We start from the raw sequence: 8923 nt of genomic DNA, 5'->3' as shown, positions 1-8923 counted from the left end.
TGCATCCCCTGGCTCATTCCTCAAAAGGCTACAACAGCCAGGGTTGGGCCAGGAGCCAGGAAAGGAACTCCACCCAGGTCTCCCACGTGTGTGGCTGGGGCCCGAGCACTTGGGCCATCTTCTACTGCTTTCCCAGGCACATTAGCAGTGAGCTGGAGAGGAAGTGGAGCAGCCCAGACTTGGACCAGTGCCCATGTGGCATGCTGGTGTCCTGGGTGGCGACTTAATGTGCTGTACTGGCCCTTTTTAAAGCCCCCTTGTACTAGGCCAGCTCCTGGCCCAGGGCTGACCACTGCCACTGTCCCCACTGTGAAGCAAGGATGGGGCTGCTTCTGTTCATGCCCAGGGGTCCTGACCTGCACCCACCTTGCACCCCGTACTATCAGTGCAGCATACTCCAGGCCCCCGAGTCTGCGTGTACCCTCCTGCACCATGTGCCTGGGCCCATTTCTAGTGGGGGGGATGGGGCATCCTGTGGACAAAGCGCCATATCTGTGGGACACCCTGGGGTAAGTGTGGATTCTATCCTGCATCAGCCACAGACTTGGTCTCTTGTCCCGTGGTGTTCCAGTCCACCCTGTCTCCCGCCCACAGGGGATTACAGAAACGAGGTGGGAGGTGGGAGGCCCGTAGAGGAGGGGGCTGCCCTCCTGCCTTGGCCCTGTCGGCCCAGGATTGACAAGGGCTCCCATGGTGCTTGGCCTAGGGAGCTCCCCACCCCACCCACAGCCCTGGGAGCAGCATTTCCAAGCTGCCTGCTGCTGGAACCTTTGTGTCCTATGCTGGTGGGAATCGGCGTGGGAACAAAGCAGCACCCGGCGATGCTCAGGCGGCCCAGTGCCGGATGGAGTGCTGACCTGTGTGGATTCAGCTGGTCAAGACCCTCCCTCAGCCCCCTGAGCCCCTTTCGTCCGTCTCAGAGGACAGACGTGCCACACGCACCCTTTCCCAGTCTCCTTTGTGCCAGAGCAGGGCTGTGGCTGGTGTGCGCCCTGGGGTCTGGTGGGGGTGCTGGTGACCAGCTGTGGGGGCTGCAGCTGCTGTGCCAGCAGTAGTGTGCCGTGGTGGCCTTGGGGCTTTGCCCTCCAGACCCAGTGGTGACTCAGGGCTGCACAGGCACTGGTTCACAAACTGGGCTTCTGATATGGTTGGTGGGATCTGTGGCTTCCGCCTGACAGAGCAGTTCGAACCAGGAATGGCAGCAGGTGTCCAGGGAAGTGGGGGTGTCAGGACTGGTCCCCTGCCTGGTTGGAGCTAAAGGCAGTGGGAGTCTGGCTCGCCTCTGGAGAAAGGGTGACAGAGCTCCTAGAGTCACCGCCAGTCATACGACATAATAAAAAATAAATATTTGGTCTGCAGTTCCTACCACGGGAGTTCCTAAAACCCTTCGAGTTGACTGTCTAGTGGGATGGCTTCCAGCAGGATGTGGGCTGGTCTCCAGGAGACCAGACTAGCATGAGGGGGTTGCAACTTTAAGCCCCATCCCCAGCCTCAGTAGTGGACATGGCTAGAGCTCGATTCAATCATCAATAGCCAATGATTTGATTGATCTTGCCCTTGTTTGTGGTGCAACCTCCATAAACCCCTTGTTTAGGGGGCCAGTGCTGTGGCACAGTGGGCTAAGCTTGCACCTATGGCAGCGGCATATGGACCCTGGTTCATGTCCCAGCTGCTCCTCTTCTGATTTAGCTCTCCGCTATAGCCTGAGAAAGCAGTGGAAGATGGCCCGAGTGCTTGGGTCCCTTGCACCCACGTGGGAGACCTGGAAGAAGTTCCTGGCTTTTGACCGGCTCAGCTCCTGCCGTTTCAGCCATTAGGGGAGCGAACCAGCAGATGGAAGACTTTGCTCTGCCTCTCAAATATTTTTTTAAATAAAAACCCCTTGCTTGGGCATTGCGGCACAGTGGGTTAGGCTGCAATGGGGAACTCCCATAGCCCATGTCCAAGTTCCCTGTTTGAGTCCTGGCTACTCAACTTCTGATTCAGCTTCCTGCTGATACACACCCTGGGAGGCAGCAGGCGATGGCTCAAGTACCTGAGTCCTTGCCACACACGTGGGAGACCTAGTTCTGGGCTCTTGGCTTTGCCTTGACCCAGCCCTGCATGTTGTAGGCATTTGTGGAGTGAACCAGAGGATGGAAGCTCGCTCTTTCTCTGTCTTTTTTTTTTTTTTTTTTTTTTTTTTTTTGTGACAGGCAGAGTGGACAGTGAGAGAGAGAGACAGAGAGAAAGGTCTTCCTTTGCCGTTGGTTCACCCTCCAATGGCCGCTGCGGCCGGCGTACCACGCTGATCTGAAGGCAGGAGCCAGGTGCTTCTCCTGGTCTCCCATGGGGTGCAGGGCCCAAGCACTTGGGCCATCCTCCACTGCACTCCCGGGCCACAGCAGAGAGCTGGCCTGGAAGAGGGACAACCGGGACTAGAACCCGGTGTGCCAGCGCTGCTAGGTGGAGGATTAGCCTAGTGAGCCACGGCGCCGGCTCTCTGTCATTCTTGATTGAACACGTAGTGCTCCGTGGGGGACTTGGGCTCTGAGCCCCTCCCCGGCAGCTAGTAGGTGACCCCACAGTTAGTTCCACAGCGAACAGGCTTTTGCTGGATTCTAGAACCCCCACAGCGGGGCAGCAGGTTTTACAAGATGTGGATGCGATGAAGAACAGCATAGAGGAAGCAGACTGGTTCAGACCAGGTTGTTCCTCTGTAAGGGTTAAAGCAGGGGGACGTCCTTATTATCCTGACTGGCAGACTGGAATTTCCTGTTTTCAAGGAAAAACAAAACTGCTCTGTTTTGGGATCCACTTGGTTTTGTGAAGTTTCAGCATGAGGAGGGACACTGAGCGTGACGACTCCATTTGGGTGCGAAGCAGCGGCCGCCGGGCTCTGGCTCACAGGCTGTTCCCGAACCGCATCCTCCATGCGCTCTACAAGAAAGCAGCCAATCTGGGGAAAATGTCTTCCTGAGTTCTGAGTCACTCTTCTGAGTCATCCCACCTGCCATCCGCAGCCAGCCAGAATGTGGGTGGGTGGCCCCCAAAAGTTTGTGAAGTCCTGAGATGCCCTAAATTGGACTGGGGGGAGGGTGGGGTAGAAGGGAGGAGGGGGGTTGACCCCTAAGGAGCTACAGGCAGAAGAGAACTGAGGACCATCTGACCTTGAGTGTGGGTTAAGACCCTAGGGCCAACTCTGCCCGACTCCCTGGGTGCCCCCCCACAATCCTGCTGGCAGCCCCAGCCGTCCCAGAGGCAGCAGTCCCTGCTTGTGGACAGCCCTCCTGTCCCAAAGCATTCTGCTCTCACGCACCGCACCGCCAGTGTAGACGCAATGTGAATAACTCGCACCTGCCTTCCACAGCATTTCATTATCAACTGCCCTGGTTTTTCAGACAGGACAAGGTTTTGGCGGGTGTTTTTTGCCAGCTACTACCCACTGTTGCTGCTGGTGGCTGCACAAACTTGCCCCAGGACCTGTCCATTCTTCTTGGCTGACATCTGTAATGGCCCAGAAAACCTTTTTATTTCTGAAATCTCTTGGCCCAAGAGTTTTGGGTTTACGCTCCTTGGAACTTTTTTTTTTTTTCCAGAGGTTGTAGCAGCTCCAGCAGAGCAGAGCCAGGAGCTCAATCCGGGTCTCTCACGTGGGTGGTACAATCAGAATTACTTGAGCCACCACCTGCTGCCTCCCAGGTGCACATTAGCAGGAAGCTGGAACTGGAAGCAGAGTCTGGGCTGAAATTGCTGGAGGTGGGGGAGGGGTGGGAGGGCATGTTCCCAGCTGCATTTGTTCCAAGTTCTTGTGAGAGATGAATTCAAAGCAAAGCTGTAGACCAAGTGCAAGAAGGGAGCAGGATTTATTAAAGGCGCAGACAGAGAACACAGCCAGAGGTGAAGACGGCAACCCCCAGAGGGAGACTCTTGCCCACCCGGCTTCCATCGCTCCTTTGTTGGGTGGGGGTGGTGCCCTGGTTGAATCTACAAATGGGGTGGGGTTTGATGACCTCCAGCAGGGTCTCATGGCATCTCCACGTGGAGCTCAACACGCACGCATTCATCATGGCGTCCTGTATGTGGTGCGGTAGTCTCAGGTGCATCATGGCAAAGTGAGTGCCAAATCACCAAGGAAGGGGGTGGGATTTTAGCAGAACAAGGGTAAGGAAGGAGACAGCTGCAGCCTCTTAGCTCCATTGTTCGCTAGCTCCCTACCTCGCCCAGATCAAAACCAGGCCCTTCATAGAGGATGCTGGGATGCAGGCACTCCACGCAGTGCCCAGCTGCTTGGCCAAATGCCTGCTCCCCTGCTCCGTAGTCGCTTTATGCACATATGTAAAGATTTATTTATTTGAGAGATCGGCACGGTGGCAAAGCCACTACCTGAAGTGCCGGCATCCCATTTAGGCGCCAGTCGAGTCCCAGCTGCTCCACTTCTGATCCAGCTCTCTGCTCTGTCCTGGAAAAGCAGTAGAAGATGGCCCAAGTCCTTGGGCCCCTGCACCTGCGTGGGAGACCCAGAACAATCTCCTGGCTTCGGATCAGCGCAGCTCTGGTCTTTGCGGCTAACTGGGGAGTGAACCAGCGGAAGGAAGACCTCTAACTCTGCCCTTCAAAAGAAAAACGGGAAAACAGAGAGAGAGAGAGAGCGAGCAAGCGAGCAAGTGAGCGAGCTGGGCAAGGCTAAAGCCAAGAGCTTCTTCGAAGTCTCCAACATGGGTGCAAGGGCCCAACCACTTGGCCGTCTTCCACTGCTCTCCCAGGTGCATTAACTGGAAGTGGAGCAGCTGGGACTCGAATGGGCGCCCATATGGGATGCCGGCATCACAGGCAGTTTTACCTGCTACACCCACCACAGCGCCAGCCCCAGGTGGGTTTTTTTTTTTTTTTGGTTTTTTGTTTTTTTTTTTTTTTTGACAGGAAGAGTGGACAGTGAGAGAGAGAGAGAGAGAGAAAGGTCTTCCTTTGCCGTTGGTTCACCCTCCAATGGCCACCGCGGCCGGCATGCTGCGGCCAGTGCACCGAGCTGATCCGATGGCAGGAGCAGGTGCTTCTCCTGGTCTCCCATGGGGTGCAGGGCCCAAGTACTTGGGCCATCCTCCACTGCACTCCCTGGCCACAGCAGAGAGCTGGCCTGGAAGAGGGTCAACCGGGACAGAATCCGGCACCCTGACCGGGACTAGAACCCGGTGTGCCGGCGCCGCAAGGCGAAGGATTAGCCTAGTGAGCCGCGGCGCCGGCAAAAGATTTATCGACTTTTTTTTTTTTTTTTTTTTTTTTGACAGGCAGAGTGGATAGTGAGAGAGAGAGAGACAGAGAGAAAGGTCTTCCTTTGCCGTTGGTTCACCCTCCAATGGCCGCCGTGGCCGGCGCACCGCGCTGATCCGAAGGCAGGAGCAAGGTACTTATCCTGGTCTCCCATGGGGTGCAGGGCCGAAGCACTTGGGCCATCCTCCACTGCACTCCCTGGCCACAGTAGAGAGCTGGCCTGGAAGGGGGGCAACCGGGACAGAATCTGGCGCCCCGACCGGGACTAGAACCCGGTGTGCCGGCGCCGCAAGGCAGAGGATTAGCCTAGTGAGCCATGGCGCCGGCCTGGTGGTTGCTTTTAATAGCACCAAACAACTTCAAGAGAATGACACCTGTCAAGGCACAAAAAGAAAACTTTCAGCCCTGCTAAGCAATAAGGCTGAGATAGTCCGTTGGCAGGTCCAAGGGCTGTGTGTATTCCAGATGAAAACGTTCTAGAACATCACCAGTATTGGTTAGACAAGTCACTACCTGACTCCACGACTGGTGCAGATGCCCAGTGCGCAACAAGCCATCAAGGGCACTGGGGAAGGGTGCAGCTGCTGCTCAGCTCCCAGATTCCCCAAGGGATTAAGGCAGTGACCACTGGGGCCGGCATCATGGCGCAGCAGGTTAAGCTGCCTTGCAATGAAGCACTGGTACCAGTCCCAGAGGCCTCTGCCACACAGCAGCTGGAGCCTACAACAAAACCTGGCAAAGGACCCCATCCCAGCGTCCTGCCTATCACCCTGGGGAGTCGGATGTATGAACAGTGGGTGAGGTCCCTGATGGGGTGAGAAAGGTGCAAGGGCCGCCTGTGGCTTCATCAGGAAGGGTGAGGGAGGCCAGGGTGCCTGCAAGCCCGGAAGTGGGCCAACAACTCCCAGCTGCTTGCTCCTGGACCTATTGCTATTCCTGCCTCCTGGTCGGTTATTGTGAAGGGTAAACTTCACCCCACCCCGTTAGAGTACACCCTTCTGTCTTAGAAACACTGACTTCACATGCCCAGGTGCTAGCCTGGAGCTCAGAACTCAACCAAGACCTCCCATATAGATGTCAGAGAGGCAGCTACTTATATCATCAACTCCCGCTTCATGGTGTGCACCCTAATAAGGGACATAAAACCCAAGCCCCTAGTACACTAACATGCTGTGGGATATAACACATACCAGAATGCCAAGAACTTACCAACACACCATCTGAGGAAGCAGCAACTAAAGACAACAAGCAAAGGCACTGCCTGTTAAAGAATAGACTGTGAGCTCAGAGGTATGCCTGTAACAGCAGCTCCTTCTTAGGGCGACTGTAGCCGGCTGTTGGCAAGGGAGCAGCAGGCAGGACAGCCAGAGGCTGTCTGTCACAATATGGACTACAGTCCAAGAAGCACACCCGGAACTGCAGCATTTCCTCAGGGTGACTCGTCTGCGGTCCCAGAGTTCTCCCAGCCAGGTGATTCGCAACTCTGGGCGGGGCTGGGGGGGCATATCTGCCCTTCAGTTTAGGGGACTGCACCAAAAGCCCTCGGGCACCCTCCACACACTGCATGGCATGTGGGAGTCACAGTTGGCAGGATGCTGTGGGGGGTTTGGTTTTGTTAAATTTTTTAAAGATTTGTTTATTTATTTGAAACATAAAATCACAGAAAGGCAGAGGCAGAGAGAGAGAGAGAGAGAGAGAGAGAGAGAGAGAGAGAGAGGTCTTCCATTTGCTGGTTCACTCCCCAGATGGCCACAATGGCTGAAGCTGGGCCTATCCGAAGCCAGGAGACAGGAGCTTCTTCTGGGTCTCCCACACAAGTGCAGGGGCCCAAGGACTTGGGCCATCTTCTACTGCTGCTTTCCCAGGCACGTTCGTAGGGAGATGGATCAGAAGTGGAGCAGCTGGGACCCAAACTGGCATCCATATGGAATGCTGGCACTGCAGGCGGCAGCCTCACCCGCTATGCCACAGTGCTGGCCCCTCCACTGTGTTTTTGATTCGGTAGCAGCCAGAGGCCTCCTTTAAGATGTTTATCAGGGGCCAGCATTGTGACATAGCGGATTAGGCCACTGCCTACAACACCAGCATCCCCTATGTGTGCTGGGTCATGAGTCCTGCCTGCTCCACTTCTGATCCAGCTCCCTGCGAATGTGCCTGGGAAAGCAGCAAAACATGGCCTAAGTCCTTGGGCCCCTGCAGCCATGTGGGAGACCCGGAAGAAGCTCTTGGCTCCTGGCTTCGGATCAGCACAGCTCCAGCCATTGCAGCCATTTGGAGAGTGAACCAGCGAATGGAAGACCTCTCTGTCTCTCCCTCTCTGTGATTCTACCTCTCAAATAAATAAATAAATAAAATCTTAAAAAAAAAAATCAGAACTTTTAAAGAAAGGGCTGAGGAGTCTCAGAGCTCACCCTGCTGCCCATGCTCCAAGAGGGGTGAGGACCCCTGACCCCCTGGCTGTCCCCCAGGCTGACCCACTCCCTAGGAGCAGAGTCCCAGCTGCCATAGACCTCAATCCTGCACATCTCCCTCTCCCTCCGGCCCCTGGGGTGGCCCAGCTGGGCAAGGCAGCGCATGGCCGTGGGCCTCCCCAAACCACCGAAGAAGCAGCCTGGCCACAGCCACCCTCTGCCCTGACCACTGCGAGAGGCAGAGATGGGCACCCAGCCATGCCCAGCCCCACTCCGGCCACAGAGAAGCACCCACAGGGAACCCCCTCCCGTAGCCAGCCCAGGGCAGGAAGTGTGGATGTCCAACAACACTCGGAGGCAGGGGAAAGGGAAGACCCTGCCCTTGGCCACTCTCTTCCCCAAAGGCCTCAGATCCAGCCAGCAGGCCGCAGCCCCGGCCCTCGCAGCCCTCGTCCCGCCCAGCCCCAGGTTCCCTCCCCCAAGGACGCCCACACTTGAGACCCCTGCTTCCGGGTATCTCGGGCTCTCCCTCCCAGGACTTTGCTCCGGATGCCCACCCTATGCTCACACATCTGCCTCCCCACAGCGCCCAGGGCAGCCCAGGTGCCAGGCCCAGTGCAGCCCACGTCCTCTCCAGTGAGGGAGCCCAGAGGTGGGAGCTGAACCCAGGATCCTAACTCACAACCATGAGAAAGACCACAACACAGGTGTCTACAGAGCTGGCAGAAAGAACACCTCACGACTGGGCTACAAGATATGATCTCAGTGGGGCCTGTGTTGTGGTGAAGCGGATAAAGCTGCCACCTGCAGCACTGGCATCCTCTATGTCACTGGTTCAAGTCCCAGCTGCTCCACTTCTGATCTGGCTCCCTGCTAATGGCCTGGTAGAGCAGCAGAAGATGGGCCAAGTGCTTTGGCTGCTGCACGCACATGGGAGACCTGGATGAAGTTCCTGGTTCCTGGCTTCGGTATCTGGGGAGTGAGCCAGCAGATGGAAGATCTCGCTCTGTGTCTCTCCCTCTTTCTCTCTGTAACTCTTTCAAATAAATAAATCTTTTCTTTAAAAAAAAAATACAATCTAAGTTAATATTTTTTTAAAAAAGTATTTATTGCAAAGAATGCTGGACACAGTGTGGTGTGCGGCTGAGACCCGTGCGCTCTGGGGAAGCAGAACGCCGTCATTCAGGTGCCTCAATCATCACAGCCAAACCCAGCAGCCCACCAGGCCTGGCGCCGCCCACACAGAGGCCACACAGGGCCAA

This window comes from Oryctolagus cuniculus, chromosome 10 (genome assembly GCF_051225735.1).
Source record: "Oryctolagus cuniculus isolate XC-2025 breed Fujian yellow rabbit chromosome 10, ASM5122573v1, whole genome shotgun sequence".
Taxonomy (NCBI): Eukaryota; Metazoa; Chordata; class Mammalia; order Lagomorpha; family Leporidae; genus Oryctolagus; species Oryctolagus cuniculus.
Note: the sequence above shows the minus strand (reverse complement) of the source record.